This window comes from Primulina eburnea, chromosome 11, assembly GCF_022965805.1.
Source record: "Primulina eburnea isolate SZY01 chromosome 11, ASM2296580v1, whole genome shotgun sequence".
NCBI lineage: Eukaryota > Viridiplantae > Streptophyta > Magnoliopsida > Lamiales > Gesneriaceae > Primulina > Primulina eburnea.
In genome coordinates, this window is record NC_133111.1 from 7,433,375 (window position 1) to 7,453,316 (window position 19,942).

General features: G+C 36.1%; 1 pseudogene; it reads left to right on the forward strand.

Annotated features, from left to right (window-relative positions):
* Positions 1-11,762: 11,762 nt before the first annotated feature.
* On the forward strand, positions 11,763-16,931 carry LOC140805345 (ADP-ribosylation factor GTPase-activating protein AGD5-like; annotated as a pseudogene).
* Positions 16,932-19,942: the final 3,011 nt, after the last annotated feature.

The following is a 19,942-nucleotide window of genomic DNA, read 5'->3' on the forward strand; positions in this document are numbered from 1 at the left end:
TATCCATATGAATTAACTGAAATGCAGATGAAGATTTAGACGAACTAGTTTGTGGAAATTTCAGTCTACTTTGCTTCGAAACATGACACACAAAGCAATGAGAAAGTGTATCACTTCTTTTTATAAAAGGCAACATTTGCATCCTTGATATAGACATATGTCCTAATCTCCTATGTCAAGTATCAATATTGACATGCTTACAAGATTCAGTAGCCGAACATGAATATGTGCCATCAAATTTAGGCAAAGAAGGGGGAAAACAGAACTATCCTTGTGAGTTAATTTTGATACTGCCTCTGTAGTGAAGTGATAGAGGTCATTCTTTTCTTTACCAATCCCCATTATTCTCCCAGTCCTGAGGTCCTGAAACATGCAGAAATGAGGGTAAAATGTGAAAAAGCAACCATAATTCCTTGTGAACTTGGAGACCGAGAGAAGATTGAATTGAAAGTGTGGTATGTATAGGACATGTTCTAGTTCAATGGAACTAGTTAAAGAGGCTGAGCCAACTTTATTAATACTAGCCCTATTACCATCTGGCAGTCTCACGGTGCCAAATGAATCTACCACAGACTTAGAGCCTTTTAATAGAGAACAATCACCAATCATGTGTTCATTGGCTCCTGTGTCAATGATCCATTCTGAGCTTACATTGGACGAGAGAGTACCTGCCATATTTACAGCTGGTGTGCAGTCATTTTGTACTTTGCCATTGCCCAAAAGCTTTAGGATTTCAGCATATTGATCAGGGGTAAAGAGAGATGGAGTTCCAGCTGCTGTTTTTGAGTGGTCAGCAGTAGTGATTTCTTCTACAAAATTGTCATCTCTTGACATCTTCCTGCTCTTCCAATTATCCTTGTATATATTTCTGTTTGGTTCTTTACTTGAGGATTTGTGCAGCTTGTGCCATGGAGGATAGCCAACAAGCTTATAACAATATTCCTTGGTATGACCATTCCAATTACAGTGATCACAAAACAAGATAGTCTTCTCCTTTATCACTTTACCTCCCTTGGACTGATTAGTATAGAATGCTGCTACTGGAACCTCTACAGAGGATAATGCCCTATGAGATTCTTCCTGGGACAACAAGGAAAAGGCTTGTCCAACTGTAGGCAATGGACTCATCATTAAAATTTGACTTCTTATATGCATGTAGCTGTCATTAAGCCCCATCAGAAACTGAAGAAGCCGATGTTGTTGTTCATGCTCCAAGTATTTTCTAGCAGTGTCACACTCACACGAAGGCAAAACAACAAGAGCTGAATATTCATCCCAAAGCTGCTTAAGCTTACAGTAATACGTGGAGATAGTGTTATTACCTCGAGTGAGGTGTCCAATTTCTCTGTGTAACGAGAAAACTCTCGATCCATTGATCTTATCAAATTGCTCCTTCAGGTCTGTCCACACCATCGAAGCATCTGATGCATATATTATTCCACCAAAAATGTCCTTTGATACAGTGTTCATCATCCAGGACAATACAAGCGCATTACATCTTTCCCATTGAAGCAAGTTTGGACTCCCAACTGGTGGTCGTCGACTGCTGCCATCTATCAAAGCGATCTTGTGGGGCCCTTAGCTCCTAATCGTTATTACAACACAATTTGATTAGGGTTAAGTAATCACAGCGGAAAACGAGTTTAAAATTTATTTACAATGAGCCCAAAATATCTCTTCTGATATTTAAATACTAAAGATAGTATCTAAATTCAAATCATAAAACAAGCCCACACATAATCAAAACCAATCACATACAAACAACTCATATCCTCGGGACATGCCCCAGTATATAGATACATATACATATATACTGGGAACAAGACATAAACATAAAACCTCAGCCCAAGCTGTGGCTCCCTCCAGAAGTACCATCTCCGGTCTCCTGATAACCTGGAGTACCTGCCATTGTCCACACACAAAGACAACAACAGCCCCCCTTGGGGGTGAGCAAAGCTCCGTATGGAACAACCAATCATATATACCACAGATATCTAAACAATGATATATGGTATGCAATGTATGTATGTCGTGGAGGTATCAGGTCAAATGCCCATCCACTGAGCACATGTCAGAATCAATCGAATCGCTATCAAATCAAATCAATGCTCGAGCTGGCACACCGGCCGATATGGGAATACACATATGATAGCGTCGACGAAGCGCCATCAATCCCACATCTCATATCCAATCATATGGGGCCACAATTGTCTATGCTTTACGGGTCATATAATACCGGCATAGCGATTGTGTTCACAAACCCCGGAATCCAATCAAATCATATCAGGGTATCCAAGGATCATAGCTCAACGTGCATGTCATGTATCGATGTATGCATAACATGATGTGTGTTAACAAAACATTTATTTTGTACTTCGATACTCAAATCTCAATGTCATGTATGCCACATCAAATCATCAAATAGGCACATAGACACGTATTCCAGTCCAATCCAATCATATATCATATAATACAGATACCTGTCGTATGTTACCCGGTCGCAACATATCTCAATTCTTCGTTTCCAGTTGATGTAGCTTTAGATTGCAGTATAATAATCTATCTACATCAATAACATATTCATTTCAATCAATAACATACTCCAAAATCATTAATTTGAGTTTCAAATATCATTTGAAACTTCAAAAATTCATATCAAATCATAATCATATCATAATTCAATTCCGACTTCGAATACAAGTTTCTTGTCGGTTATTCTACTACATATCAGGAATTCAACTTCAAATACATGCTATTCCAGCACTTTGATATTTAAAGCTGCTGAAATCAGAAGAAAATTACCTCAGTCAGAAGCCTTCAACGCGACGATCACAAATATATAATTTGTTTCGCGTTTAGACAGCGTTTCAAAGTCGATTTGTAAGAAAGAAAATCGAATTCTCGAACTTATCTCTCGAACTCTCGGTAAGAATGAAAGAAGAAAGAGAAGAAAATCTCATTCTTATCATCACCGATACCGCGCTCGGGCGGTAGAATTCTCGCGCCCGAGCGCGAGACACTCTGCCCCCGAACTTTGCTTGTACCGCGCTCGGGCGGTCAAAAGTTACCGCTCGGGCGCGGCATGTTCTGCCTGAACATAACATGTGACTTACCCTGGCGCTCGGGCGGTAATTTCCTACCGCTCGGGCGCCACATGTTCTGTACAAAATATTAATTTTGTACTAAATTGGCGTCCGGCCTCACCACTCGAGCTCTTACAACGTCAATTCATATTCAATATTCATTTCTCAAATCATTGTCACAATTTACATCAAATACATAATCACATGACAATTTCATTAATTATCGATAATCACATAAGATTTACGATAACACGGTACACGGTCCTTACATTTCTCCCTCTCTTAAAAGATTTCGTCCTCGAAATCTCAAACATCTCTATATACATAACATTGGCAAACATACATATGTCACCAGTTATAGTACATATCAAAACTAAAATCAGAATAAGGATCAGAATACATAGAATACAATGGAACAGATGGATCAGCATCAAATAAATGCGGATATGCATCTCGCATTTTGCTTTCCAACTCCCACGTCGATTCTTCAACACCATGTCTTGTCCATTGCACTCGAACTAGAGGAATCGATTTGTTTCTCAATATCTTTTCCTTTCGATCCATAATACGAACAGGTTGTTCGACATAGGAAAGAGAAGGATCAAGTTCAACCTCATCAGGTACAAGTACATGTGATGGATCTGGTTCATATTTTTGCTCAACATAGAAACATGAAACACATCGTGAATGGCAGATAGAGCTGGTGGCAATGCCAATCGATACGCAAGATCACCAACTCGATCCAAAATCTCGTATGGACCAACATAACGAGGAGATAACTTCCCTCGCATGCCAAATCGAACAACGCCTCTAAAGGGAGATATTTTCAAAAACACTTTATCACTTTTCTGGAATTCTAAGGGTCGTCTTCGTTTATTCGCATAACTCGTTTGACGATCCTGAGCAGCTTTCATCCGCTGCCGAATCAACTGAACCTTATCGTTCATTTCCTGTATCATTTCAGGTCCAGTCAATTGTCTCTCACCAATATCATCCCAGAATAACGGTGATCTACATCGTCTCCCATATAGAGTTTCAAACGGTGTCATACCGATACTCGTCTGAAAGCTATTATTATAAGAAAATTCAACCAATGGTAAGGCATCTTGCCATCCAATTCTGAAGTTCATCACAACAGCACGCAACATATCTTCTAAAGTTTGAATCGTACGCTCAGTTTGGTCATCAGTTTGAGGATGATATGCAATACTCATAGCCAAACACGTACCCATCGCTTCTTGAAAACTACCCCAGAATTTAGAAGCAAACCTGGGATCACGATCAGATACAATTGAGACTGGCACCCCGTGCAGTCTCACAACATTCTCAATGTATAAACGGATCATTCTCTTATAAGGATAAGTCCGCTCATACGGAATAAAATGTGCAGATTTCGAAAGCCGATCAATAATAACCCAAATAGCATCACAGCCTTTGAGCGAACGAGGTAAATAAGTCACGAAGTCCATAGCAATATGTTCCCAATTCCATTTCGGGATTTCAAGACTATGGAGCAATCCTCCAGGTTTCATTCTCTCGGCTTTCACTTGCTGACAGACAAGACATTTTGAAATAAATTCAGCAATGTCCTTCTTCATACGTCTCCACCAGAATTGAGGTCTCAGTGTCAAATACATCTTCCGACCTCCAGGGTGAATACTGTATTTGCTACAATATGCTTCTTGAAGAAGGGCAGATCTCAAATCAGAGTCGTCAGGAACTACCAGCCGACTATTGAGTCGTAAAGAACCATCAGAAGAAATCGGAAATCCAGACTGATGTCCTGCAGATATAAGTTCTTTCGACTTTTGGATCTGAGCATCGCTTCGTTGGGCCTTTCGTATTTTAGATATCAAATTCGGCTCAATTTGCAATGCTGAGACAGTGACATAATTCCAATTCGAGTGAAAAGTCCAACCAGAAGTACATATATCCTCATGTACCTTGGCGACACTGACAGAAGCTAAAACAGAATCATAAACTTTACGGCTCAGGGCATCCGCAGTAACATTTACCGATCCAGGGTGATATTGAATCTCACAATCAAAATCCTTCAGGAGATCCATCCACCTGCGTTGCCTCATATTCAGATCAGATTAAGAAAAGAGGTATTTTAGACTCTTATGGTCCGAATAGATAACAAACTTTTCTCCGTACAAATAATGGCGCCAAATCTTCAGTGCAAACACAATGACAACCAATTCGAGATCATGAACAGGATAACGTGTTTCATGAGATTTCAATTGACGAGATGCATAAGCAACCACTTTGCCATGTTGCATCAGAACACAGCCCAAACCTTTACCAGACGCATCTGTACACACCACAAATCCTTCGGTACCCGAAGGAATAGTAAGCACAGGTGCTGTGGTCAATCTCGTCTTCATTTCAAGAAAACTATCTTCACATTCATCTGACCAAATGAATCGTTGATTCTTCTGTGTCAGTTGAGTAATAGGTTTAGCTATCTTCGAAAATCCTTCAATAAAGCAACGATAATATCCCGCTAAACCTATGAAGCTACGGATCTCAGGAACATTCGTAGGTCTTGGCCAATTCAATACAGCTTCGACCTTCGCAGGATCAACAGATATGCCATGTCTCGAAATGACGTGGCCCAGAAATACCACTTTGTCCATCCAGAATTCACATTTGGACAATTTGGCATACAGATGACTAGTACGAAGAGTTTGAAGTACCAGTCTCAGATGTTCAGCATGCTCCTTTTTCGATTTCGAATACACAAGAATATCATCGATAAAAACAATAACAAATCGGTCTAGATAATCTCGGAAGACCCGATTCATTAAGTCCATAAAAATAGCAGGAGCATTCGTGAGACCAAAAGGCATAACCAAGAATTCATAATGGCCATACCTCGAACGAAAAGCAGTCTTGGGTACATCTTCGTCTCGCACACGCACTTGATGATACCCAGAACGAAGATCAATCTTCGAGTATACAGAAGTACCTTGAAGCTGATCAAACAAGTCATCAATACGAGGAAGTGGGTACTTGTTCTTCACAGTAGCCCGATTCAGTTGCCTATAGTCGATACACATTCGCATCGTACCATCTTTCTTTCGAACAAATAAAACTGGAGCTCCCCAAGGTGATACACTCGGTCGAATATATCCCTTATCGAGAAGATCCTGTAATTGTTCTTTCAATTATTTAAATTCCAGGGGTGCCATGCGATAAGGAGCTTTAGATATAGGCGCAGTCCCCGGCACAAGATCAATACCAAACTCAACTTCTCGATGAGGAGGAAAATCAGGAATCTCATCGGGAAATACATCCGGGAATTCTCTCGCAACTGGAATCTCAGATAAAGAAGACTCCTTCTTCGAAATATCAATAGCGTAGATAAGATAACCCTCATCTCCACTAGTCAACAATCGAGACATTTCCAAGGAAGATACCAATGGAATTTTGGCTTGGGAACCCTTGCCATAAAAATTCCACTTGGGTCCATCAATCGGTCGAAATCGAACCACTCCGTGACAACAATCAACGGTAGCTCGATTTGCCATCAAGATATCCATGCCAACAATACAATCAAAGTCGTGCATTGGGAGGACAATCAAATTCAGAAATATCACATTATCCTCATATATCAATACACAATTATGCACAACTTTCTCAGACAATATAATCTTCACTGCTGGCGTGGCTATCGACAAAGTATCATACAACGGGGTATACTCAATATCATGAGATGCAACAAATGCATGAGATATGAAGGAATGAGATGCTCTTGTATCAAATAGAACACGTGCAGGATAATCGCAAAGCGTGCAAATACATGCAATCACACCACCAGGAGCTTCTCTCGCCTGATCCTCAGTCATGGCGTACACTCTCACTTGAGGAGGAACTTGGGCACTCTGACCACCCGGTCCTCGATATCGTGGGACACTCGACTGCTGAAAAGATGGAACAGGAACAACAGGTCTCATCATACCAGGGCCACCTCTAAATCCTGGCTGGGGTTGAGCAGAAGTCGTACCCCTGTTCGGACATACTCGAGAGAAATGGCCTTCCTGCTCACATTGATAACAAGTACCAAACATACCTCGACACTGCTCGATAGTATGTTTGCCTCCACAATGACTACAGTAGGGAGCAATCACAGGACTCCCTCTCTGTGATCCACTAGAACTGGAAGAAGACGAAGAAACAGAGCCAGTCTTCTTGAACTTCTTATCCCTCGGTCGCAAAGTAGGCTGCTGAGCTGACACCGGTGGTGGAGGAGTATACTGTGGACCTCCCCGCCTAAGTCCAGCCTCGGCTGCCTTAGCTCGTTCAACTGCCTCTGCGTAGCTGGTAGGCAATCCAGAAACAACATATGTATATAAAACAAGATGTAAACCATTTACAAACCTGTTATATTTTGCCCTCGCATTTCCAGCCACGTGAGGTGCATACTTTAATAACGTAGAAAATTTTGAAGCATACTCTGCAACAGTCATCGTTCCCTGCTGCAGATTATTGAATTCATTCTCCTGAGCAGTATAATAAGAAGGAGGGGAATACTGCTCCAAAAACTGGGCCTTGAAGACATCCCATGTGACTTCAGTCCCGGCCTCTTTCAATCCAATCTCAGCGGCTTCCCACCAAGATTTAGCTCGGTCTTTCAACTGATAGAGAGTAAGTTTCAGTCTCCGAGCTTGGAATACTCAACAATATTAAACAAGTGCTCGATATCCTTCAGCCAAGCCTCAGCTCTTTCAGCACTCTCAGTGCCAAAGAACTTCGGTGGTTTCAGATCCTGGAATCGAGACATCACAACATCCATGGACAACCCTTCAAATTGCCCAACAATCCTCTCAGTACTGCTACTCGCAGTTTCATTTGTGTGATCCATCTACAAATCAAAAGATGAACATCACAATTTCATATCAATTTCATAATCTCATCATCTCATATCATCAATCTCATCAGATACTTACTCAAATCAAATCACATAAGAGCAAGTAATACAAATAAATCAAACACATACGCACAATTCATTTGTGCCTATTCGAGTGTACACAAGACTCAATAGAGCATTCTCAGCTATGCTCTGATACCACTCTGTGTGGGGCCCTTAGCTCCTAATCGTTATTACAACACAATTTGATTAGGGTTAAGTAATCACAGCGGAAAACGAGTTTAAAATTTCTTTACAATGAGCCCAAAATATCTCTTCTGATATTTAAATACTAAAGATAGTATCTAAATTCAAATCATAAAACACGCCCACACATAATCAAAACCAATCACATACAAACAACTCATATCCTCGGGACATGCCCCGGTATATAGATACATATACATATATACTGGGAACAAGACATAAACATAAAACCTCAGCCCAAGCTGTGGCTCCCTCCAGAAGTACCATCTCCGGTCTCCTGATAACCTGGAGTACCTGCCATTGTCCACACACAAAGACAACAACAGTCCCCCTTGGGGGTGAGCAAAGCTCCGTATGGAACAACTAATCATATATACCACATATATCTAAACAATGATATATGGTATGCAATGCATGTATGTCGTGGAGGTATCAGGTCAAATGCCCATCCACTGAGCACATGTCAGAATCAATCGAATCGCTATCAAATCAAATCAATGCTCGAGCTGGCACACCGGCCGATATGGGAATACACATATGATAGCGTCGACGAAGCGCCATCAATCCCACATCTCATATCGAATCATATGGGGCCACAATTGTCTATGCTTTACGGGTCATATAATACCGGCATAGCGATTGTGTTCACAAACCCCGGAATCCAATCAAATCATATCAGGGTATCCAATGATCATAGCTCAACGTGCATGTCATGTATCGATGTATCATAACATGATGTGTGTTAACAAAACATTTATTTTGTACATCGATACTCAAATCTCAATGTCTTGTATGCCACATCAAATCATCAAATAGGCACATAGACACGTATTCCAGTCCAATCCAATCCATCCAATCATATATCATATAATACAGATACATGTCGTATGTTACCCGGTCGCAACATACCTCAATTCTTCGTTTCCAGTTGATGTAGCTTTAGATTGCAGTATAATAATCTATCTACATCAATAACATATTCATTTCAATCAATAACATACTCCAAAATCATTAATTTGAGTTTCAAATATCATTTGAAACTTCAAAAATTCATATCAAATCATAATCATATCATAATTCAATTCCGACTTCGAATACAAGTTTCTTGTCGGTTATTCTACTACATATCGGGAATTCAACTTCAAATACATGCTATTCCAGCACTTTGATATTTAAAGCTGCTGAAATCAGAAGAAAATTACCTCAGTCAGAAGCCTTCAACGCGACGAGCACAAATATATAATTTGTTTCGCGTTTAGACAGCGTTTCAAAGTCGATTTGTAAGAAAGAAAATCGAATTCTCGAACTTATCTCTCGAACTCTCGGTAAGAATGAAAGAAGAAAGAGAAGAAAATCTCATTCTTATCATCACCGATACCGCGCTCGGGCGGTAGAATTCTCGTGCGCGAGCGCGAGACACTCTGCCCCCGAACTTTGCTTGTACCGCGCTCGGGCGGTCAAAAGTTAGCGCTCGGGCGCGGCATGTTCTGCCCGAACATAACATGTGACTTACCCTGGCGCTCGGGCGGTAATTTCCTACCGCTCGGGCGCCACATGTTCTGTACAAAATATTAATTTGTACTAAGTTGGCGTCCGACCTCACCACTCGAGCTCTTACAACGTCAATTCATATTCAATATTCATTTCTCAAATCATTGTCACAATTTACATCAAATACATAATCACATGAAAATTTCATTAATTATCGATAATCACATAAGATTTACGATAACACGGTACACGGTCCTTACAGATCTTGTTCTTTGCTCGCAAGGCAATCAGCATGGCTCTGCTCCAGATACCATAATTCTCCACCCCAATTAACTGATCACTCACCAGATTCGTTCCCGGAGTGTCGGATGGATGAATGTATAACGGATCGTTGAAATTGCAATTGTTTGCCATCGGATTAGATCAGCTGCGAATACCGGTTACAGCTGCGGAGGCGATGCGATTGAAAAAAAAAAATCGAGCTCCAGAGAGAAACCCTATAGCTCTGATACCATGTAAAGAAATGAGAGAACAAGTTCACTGAGCTGAGAAAAATGATTTATTCATCTTGATAACCGTCACATCAAGTTGGTTTATATACAGGTGAGTAAGCGTGCTTCTATAAGAGCAAGCGTGCCTCTACAAATCAATTATTAATAAAACGTGGTATATACTGCTAACTAACACGAATCTATGTAGATCAAATTCACATCTTTGTTCAAAATTTTTTAATGGGACGGATGATCTGAAATTATTATTATTAATATTATTTTCGAGATAGATTAAGAGGGGTGTATTCAACGTGAGAAATTTATTGACTTTTAATGACTTTTGTACATTTTAAAAATCTAGGGGTATTCAATCAAGACTTTTGCATACTCTATAGAAGTCTTGTGGTATTCAAAATAGACTTTCATGGAGTTTTAAAAAATCAAGTGGTATTCAACATTGACTTTTATAAACTCTATAAAAGTCTACAGGTATTCAAATTTTCCATGGACTTTTAATAACTCCATGGAATTCATTGACATACAAACATTAAAGCCTAATGTACAACTACAAATTGTAAAAAATTGTATTTGGTTCACCCCAAAGATTTGAATGGATTTTTAAAACTTCTAACTCTATCTCTCTGTCGCTTCACATCACATATCTTCATATCTTCTCTCTTTTCATCTATTTCTATTACTCTCTCAAATTTTCGAAGTGTATCTCTATATATATTTTCATCTTTCTTTTTCAAATTTTCATTTTTTGGCTGATTGTTCATTTAATAATTTTTTATTTTAATAACACGGGGAAATTTTGAATTATAGAATTGATTTTATGATTTTTAATTTATGATTTATACAAATTAATGTAATATTCAATAATAATAAAAGATGGTCAAAAAAATGTTGTTTAATTCTTAATAATTGAATAGTTTCGTAACAACAATGATTTTTTAAATTCATTTTCATATTTTTAATTAATATGTAAGCTATGATATTTTTATACAAAATTATATTCATACAATAATAAATAATATTATTTTTATATTTATATTATCAATTTAAAAATAAGATTACATGTTAATCAATTGATGTATTTTAAAAAAAATTACAAACATGCATATAAACCCACATATATATACATGTAAGGATTAAACGATTTAACTTTTAAATAAGTAAATTTATTTATTAATATAAATATTAAAAATAATTTCAAATTGAATATGTTATATATATCAATTAATTATTGGTTCAAAGAAATTAATAAAAAATCACATATTATAGTTAAGTACAAAATTTATAAAATTCTATAAAAAAATCTACAAAAGTGTATAAAAATCTTGCAAAAAAGTCTACATAAATCCACATAAATCTGTTTATAAATCTATGAGATTCCATAAAAGTCAATAAAAATTTATCAAATCCATAAAAGTCTATCATTTTAAAAAATCATTAAAAATCATCAAAACTCTGAATTGAATACACCCTCACTAATAGTATTTTTGTACCGTTTCGAAGGTTAAAAAATTTGTCGAACGAGAACTCAAAAATATCGGAGATGTCCGTTCCTGTTTGGATTTTGCGTGTCGGACACTAAACTCGGAAAATTCGTAAGTGTGTACGGAAGGGTCACGATGATTCCATCTTCGTAAATTATTAATAATAATAACAACTTCAAATTAAATATCACTCTTCCCTAATGCTCAATTAAGGCTGACTTGTGGCCGTCGAACTCTCTAATCTTCTCTTCTCTGCACGGATTTCGAGAGTATTATCAGCGTTCGCCATGAATGAGAAGGCCGGTGTTTCCAAAGAGCTCAATGCCAAGCACAGAAAGGTTTTCGTTTTTTTATTGGATTTGGATTTGGATTTTTTTTAATTTGTTTTATTATTATCTTGATCTTAATTTTGAGATGATTGTTGATTTTCGATTATTAGCGATTTATAATTTGTTCGGATGGTTGATGCTAGTGTTGATTATGCTAAATCGATAAAATTGGATTATTTAGGCTCGTGATGTGATTGTTTTGTGTTTGATTGATAGTCAGAGATTTAGTTTCTCAGATAAATTGTCATTTTTGCTTTGGTTTGTTTGGCAAAGAGAGGAGATCTGGATTTGGTTTGGATATATTGAAGATTGTACGTGCCTTTTAACTTGATATGCTGCATATTTTGTCAATAGCGGTGCTTTTTCGTAATCACTGATTGTATATGTTAAATCGCTCGTTTTGTGGAAGAATTCTGAGTTGTAAATGGTAATTTCTGATGATGGCTACTCCATCTTCTATCAAGGAGCAAAGATGCCGAGTGAAATTTTTTGGTTGTTTTGTCATGTTTATATGATTATCTGATTCATATATGTGTTATTCTGCTCTAATAAAAAAAGTTGTTTGATGTGTGAAGACACTGATTGAAATTGTAAGAAACAAAAGTTACAGGTATCATTTGACGGTGGTTCAGCAAAGTGGTGGATGTGCTTACTGCTCTTGTTTTGCTAATTCCATGCACTCGGTTTCTGATGTTTCTGATTGAGTTTCAGTCACGTGTTCTTTTTATTAAGCATTTTGATACTTTGCTTGGTTGCTCTGCTATATGTTGCCCTAATTTGATTTATAATAATCTTTTCTGTGTTTACAGGTTTTGGAAGGACTTCTTAAGTTACCAGAGAACAGGGAGTGTGCGGATTGCCAAAGCAAGTATGTATTTCTAATCATTTTATCAAGTGTATGATGCTAGATTAAGAGAAAACGAGAGAATGATCTGGCATCGTGCATGTTTTATGGCTTCTGATTTCTACAAAGTTTTTTATATTTCCAGATGTTAGCAATTGTTATCTTTTTGTTGCTTTTCTTTTTGCATGTAGAGGTCCTCGATGGGCTAGTGTGAACTTGGCCATTTTTATATGCATGCAATGCTCTGGAATCCACAGAAGCCTTGGAGTTCACATCTCAAAGGTGACATCTTGTACAATCTTTTGCTTGTTCTACTTGGGCATTCATCTTGTTTTTCTTCACCTGGAATGCTGATTCTTTAATCAGTACGGATTTCATAATGTTTGGATCTGTGCTAGACTTTTTTGTTTGTTTCTTATGGTGCCATTGCAGTATGAAGCATGCAGGTTTTTTGTTTTTGAAATTTTAAAGATATAGGTTGTGAATAACTTTCTAACATTAGAATATGGGCCTTCCAGGATTCTTTTTGTGTCTGACTGTGAAATTTTGGTAAGAGGGACTTGCTTTGGGTGAGTGAATGAAATGGTTGTCCTCTGATTGATAAAATAAGAATTTTTAACCTTTTTTACTTACTCTTATCTCAAATTCCAAAGTTGGGGGTTCATTTTCTGAACTGTTGTCTTTTGGCAATGTTTTTATTCTGTCTCATATTTCCTTATTCACAGTCCTATGTTTATACCTCCTTGGCATGATTATCTCTTCTAGACACTATCTGTTTTTTAAATAAATGGTGGATTAATAGTTAATTGGGAATTTATGTTTGATATCAAATATTTTTGTAGGTCAGATCAGCCACACTTGACACATGGCTTCCTGAACAGGTTCAATTATTCAATGTAAGAGTTTCCTGAGTGTTGACGTTCTTGGTTAATTTTAATTTGATAGTTTCCTTTAGTAATTAATATCTATTGTTATAAGTATAGTCATGGGAAACGAGAAGGCTAACAGCTACTGGGAGGCAGAGCTACCACCAAATTATGATAGAGTTGGGATTGAGAATTTCATCCGTGCTAAGTATGTGCTTTTTATATTCAAGGACTTCTGTCATGCACTACTGTGATATGCCTATGTAAAACTCAAATTTTTTCTATGCTCGAACCAAGGTATGAAGAGAAGAGATGGGTACACAAGGATGGCAGATCATCAAAGTCACCTTCTAGAAGAACAGAAGAAAAAGCATCTGTTCAGTTGCAAAAACCTGGTGATAGAAGCAGTCATGGACATCTCCGCAACTTTGCGAACTCATTTTCTGGCATGAAGAATGTTCCAGTGACAACTACGAAAGGAAATATTTCTGCCACTGGGATCAGTGTTCCTGTGCCTCCTGAAGGACCAGAACAAGTATGTTTAGTACTTTAGTTGTTTATGCATTGTGCTTGATTTCCACGTCTTCATGATTGTTTCGCCACTTCTTTAAGGCATCCAAGTGATGCAGTGGCTATTAGTATATTATTCACGCAATCATATTCTTTCCCAATTATCATGATTGGCAAGCTTGGTTTCTTACAATTCTGCTTTCAAAATGGAACTTGTGGAAAAAGATCATAAACAAAAGAAGTCGAGCTTGGGCTTAAGGCAGTCCAATGTGCCACCGGCCTCGAGCTTATGTAAAACTAATAATGGTGCTCTAGATACCATTGTTGCCATGTTTAGTTGTTGAAACAGTTGACGACAGCGTATCTCGCTGCATTGTGATGAGTCTGAGTTGGTTTCAAGGGAACTCTAGACAGTATTTCTAAAAATTAAAGCTAGTTTATGTTACACTATATACCTCTTGGATGTATGAAAATTCTGACCATGGTTTGTTATTTTCCTGATGGCATATAGGTGGCTCCAGTTCCACTGACTGAACAAGCTACTCATAGAACAGAGCCTTCTGAATCTTCAAAGCAGTCTGCCAAGGCAGTCGCTCCTCCTAAAGTTGATTATGCTACTGATCTTTTCGATATGCTTTCAATGGACAGCTCTAGCGAAACTGATGCTGGAGTATCTGGTGATGTCGATGCTTCGGCAGGGTTTCAATGTATGTGTCTAAATGAATCTCATCTTCATTTTTCTCCATGGTAGGGATATTGGTTTATTGAGATTCAAAACATTTAGTTTTTATAATTAATTTAGGTTAGTTTGATTATGTCGATGCTTTGGCAGGGTTTCAATGTATGTGTCTAAATGAATCTCATTTTCAATTTTCTCCATGGTAGGGATATTGGTTTTTTGAGATTCAAAACATTTAGTTTTGATAATTAATTTAGGTTAGTTTGATGTACATTAATGTATTTTAAAAACTAAAAGTCACCTTTGGAAATTGCAGCAGCTGATGTGTCATCATTGAAAGAGAATATTGCCCAGCAACACTCGTTGATTCTAAGACCCAATCCACTTCTGACATTGGAGATCTTTTCAAAGATTCACCTTCAATCACATCAACTTCCATGGAAACACCTGGAAAAGTTGCAAAATGTGATATTTTGTCTCTCTTTGATAAGGTATGTTTTGAGTTAAAGAGTGCCTGCTGAATATAGTCCCCTCACCCTCACACCCCATCCACCACTAAAAAATGGTAACTATTTTACCTTTTAACCAGAGTAAATAAACGAAATATTTTTTTAGGTTTCATGGTGACTGTACTTCAATTGCTGCTTGTCCCATGATTCAGAATCCAAGTCAATACCATTTTCTCATATGCAGTCTAATATGGTTTCACCATTTTCTGTTCACCAACAACACTCCTTGCTAGCTCAACAACAGTCTCTTGACTCTCTTCAAGGTCTCCTGCCAATGCACAACAAAGGCCAAATGGCACCACCTTGTCTAATCAAGGTCGGCCAAACATTGGCTACCAGTTCCCTGGAATGGTGATGTCTGCGTCTGGAAAAGTTGATTTAGAGAGATACTTGCAGGTGGAATAAGGCCTTATGTAGTTCTGTTCATTGAAGAAAATCTGAAGAATATTTGTTCTTAGTTTCTTGTATTTTGCTCCTTGGACAGATTGGGAACATGGGAGCAACTCATCCAGTTGGGAACTCTTTTGCTCTGTCATGTCTAGGTATGCATGTTTAAGTGTTTGATGTTGTTGATGTTATTTTGAACTTCTTGGCATGTGGATCTATATGCTAATGGAGAAACTCCCGACACTTTTCTTTTCTTTCATTTTGTTTGATATAATTTACTGATTATTGCGATTGGCGTTAGATATGCTTCATCATCTCATTTCTTTAATCAAGAAACAGCATCCTAAGAAAGAATTTTACTCCAACCTTTGACATTTGTCAGAGACTTGTACCAGAAATAAAAACAATAAACCTGTTCTTTTAGTATTTTGATAGATGTGAAAGACACACAAAATTCGTCTACAATCATGAGATTAGAAGATTTTTCTTTATTTTTGTTATCTACGCCACGCAGCTTCCTTAGGTGCCGAAAAATGGAATTATAATAGTTTGCAATTTGCTAAGAATTTACAAGTTTGTTGATGGTAGTCCTCATAGCAGGTGTTATTCTCTGCAATGCTGTCAAGATTCCTAACTTTTTTATTATCACAGCACATATATCACGGGACCTAACGTTTCGAATAATGGCAATACGCCCTCCGGAGCAAGCAGACAGACTACGTCTTCTATTCCCTCCTCTTCTCCACAATTGGGAAAAGATTATGATTTTTCTTCTCTGACACAAGGGTACTTCTCAAAACCTTGAACGGTCTTGTTAATTTGATTTCGTCATATTATACTACACGAGCAAACTACATGGTGATGAGAATTTCACATTCTCAGTTTCTCGTATGTCCCTAACGAGGTCCCAAATTGTATAAGCATTCATTTTTTCAATATACATATTTTAATTTTTTATACATTTATACATGTTTAAGATTTTTAGTGTAATCTGATTTTTTGCCAAGTGTTTTGCCCTGCTCGATGCACGATTTGCGCTGTGCAACATTGTACACAAATTGTGTATAGGTACGTTGGAATGTGCAACTAGATTTTGAGCACCCTGCGACACTTAATTTTCTTGTGTGTGAGTTCAAATCTTCTGCACTATTCTTTTATCATTTGTGTAACATTTCTAAGTATATATATATCAAGTTAAATAAATTATAACTTCTTTGAACTTCCAATAATCGATACAAATGACAAATCTTCATTGGTGGTACACAGATTGTTGGTCAAAATGTTACGAAAAATTTCTAATATGTTCATATTATTTGTCGTATATTTATAAAATGCTTAGGGCCTAATTATTATCATGTCCGGGAACAACGTGTATTTAATGAATGTCTATTTTTAATTAATTAATTCTAATAATTTTTAGATGTAAATCGGAAAGTAAACTTGATTAACCCATATTAATTTTTTTTAAATATATATTTTCTAAACTATGGGGTAGGGAGGACTCGAACTCGTGTCACTTACAAGAGAAAATAGGGTGAGACTATTTGGGCTAAAGCCAGGTCTCGATTATCCCATATTAATTTTAGTGTGTCTATTCGAAGCAATCAAGCACAGTCCAAACAGGAGCACTCTCAAATTGCCGCAATACGAACATAACATGACAGCCTATATTTCCTCTATTTGATGAATTGCATAATGATGCATATATATTTGGACTAACTTCCCTTTTTCTCCAAATATTTGAATACTGAATTTTTTAATATCTTAACAGATGAAATAGCCAGACTTTGTTGGCAATTTGCCTCCTTGATTTTGTTTGAAGCAAACAGTCAATATTAAAATTTACATCAGATTTCATAACCTCAAACAATCCGATTACTACAAGAATGATCAAATGAAATAAATTTAAAAATAACACACACAAAAACTCTGGTGATGCTGTCTCATTAATTAATTTTGCGATACAGATATTGGATAACGAGAATTCATGTCCCCCAACCGTGATCATGTGGTGGCGCCTTCAACTCAATTGCAACATTCGCTTTGATGGTTGTAAACTACTTTAACAAATAACTGATTGTTACTCGAGAAGTTTAAAAACAACCCATTTCTTTGTTTATTTTATTTTTAATTCTTTTTAGAAATAATAGTAATCGTCTAAGATTGTACTTGGAGGAAAAGACTGATTTGAATAGACAAATTTGATTGCAGTTACTCTATGAATCACATAATTTAACAAAGTATTTGAAATCCATGAGAACATAAATTCGACAATCAAATTGATTTGAAATAATGGATTTGTCTTGAAATCTCTTACTTCAATGAGTGGATCTCTTGTGAGACAGTTTCACGAATCTTTATATGTGAGACGTATCAACTCTACTGATATTCTCAATAAAAGAGTAATACTCTTAGCATAAAAAGTAATAATTTTTCATAGATGACTCAAATAAGATATCTATCTCACAAAATACGACCCGTGAAACCGTCTCACATGAGTTTTTGCCTATTTTAATATGCTCAAACAAAACCAAAAGTAATTGATTTCAGGATATCTTATGTTGGAATATTTATGTTTTATTGTTTTTATCAACTAATATATATTCCTATACTTTTCTATCTAACCAATACATATTTTCATCATATTTCGTGTATTTATTTTTTGAAAAAACAAAAAAAAAGAAGAAATTAAAATGGTAAAGAAAAGTATTCATTTGTGATTAATACTGCTCCAAGAAGAAGAGATCATTGTGAAACGCCAAACGGGCACAGACAATAATCCAACACCCATGGCCCAATTTTCAAATTTGCTTTTCAATTTTTATTTAAGTATTATAATATTTTTTTTTTTGAATCATTAGCAGTTGTCATGAAATGAGAATTAAAATTTAATTATAAAAAATAATTAAAAACTGTCATTTGATATATAAATTAAAAAAATAAATGAAAAAAAAAATCCAAATAAAAATAGAACCTACCACTTAGTTGATAGTACTGAGAATGAAGAGTCTACCCACCGAAAACTAAAGTAATTTACACACAAAAAATAATTAAATTTTATTAAATTTATATAATTATTAAAACATATCATTACATCAAAAATCAGTATTTTAAGTGTTTTAAATTTAATAATATAATATATAATATATATTTATTTATTTAATATTTAAATATTGAAGGTACTCGGAGACATGCATGTCAGCAGCAGCAGAGTGCAGAGTATTCAAATAGATATTCGATTCCATTTCGGTCTGAGTTTATGAAATTTGGATTCGAAGCTTTGTCTGTTTATCAAGAAAAGGATAATGTGGAATTAATATTGTGGTCTCCCTCAATTTTTTAATTTTTACTTATCATATACCATTCAATTTTTTATTTTTGTTATTGTATGATATTTTCAAAATATATTTCATTTTAAAAAAAATTAAAATTAGTACATGAAACAACACAAAACAATAGGTACGAATGAATTTGGTCATGAATAATCCCTCATTATTTCTCATAAAACAAATATTAATTCCTCCACGATTCTTTCCATTTTGAATATAAAAATATTTTATTTTCCAATTTTAATTCAGTGCATATATATAAATATACAATATATATATATATAATATATATATATATATATATAATAAAAAGTAATATTTTCTCATGGATGATCCAAATAAAATATATGTCTCACAAAATACGACCTTTGAGACTGTCTCACACAAATTTTTGTTTTTGTTTAAATAAATGGGTATGCGGCCGCGGCATTAAAAATGATATTTATTTGTTTATTTATGAATCCCAGTGGAAGCCGCCATTATTCAATCATGGATTTCTGTTCAATAATTATATATATGCTCTTGCAAAACATATTATTTAATGAAATAATATGTGGTCCATTTGTTGGGTAAATTAATGTGTCTTTTTTTAGGTAGCGGATGAGATTATTATAAAAATTATCGTTACAAATCATAAAATAGTGATCTTGTTAAAAATAAAAATCTCAAACTTACAAAATATATTAAATTACACGCTTTATAAAATTTTGTCTACTCAATTGTGTTTTTTTTCACAAATTGAGAGACCTATATATAGAATTTCTTTGAAAATAATCCAAAAATAAATACATCATTATATACATCAT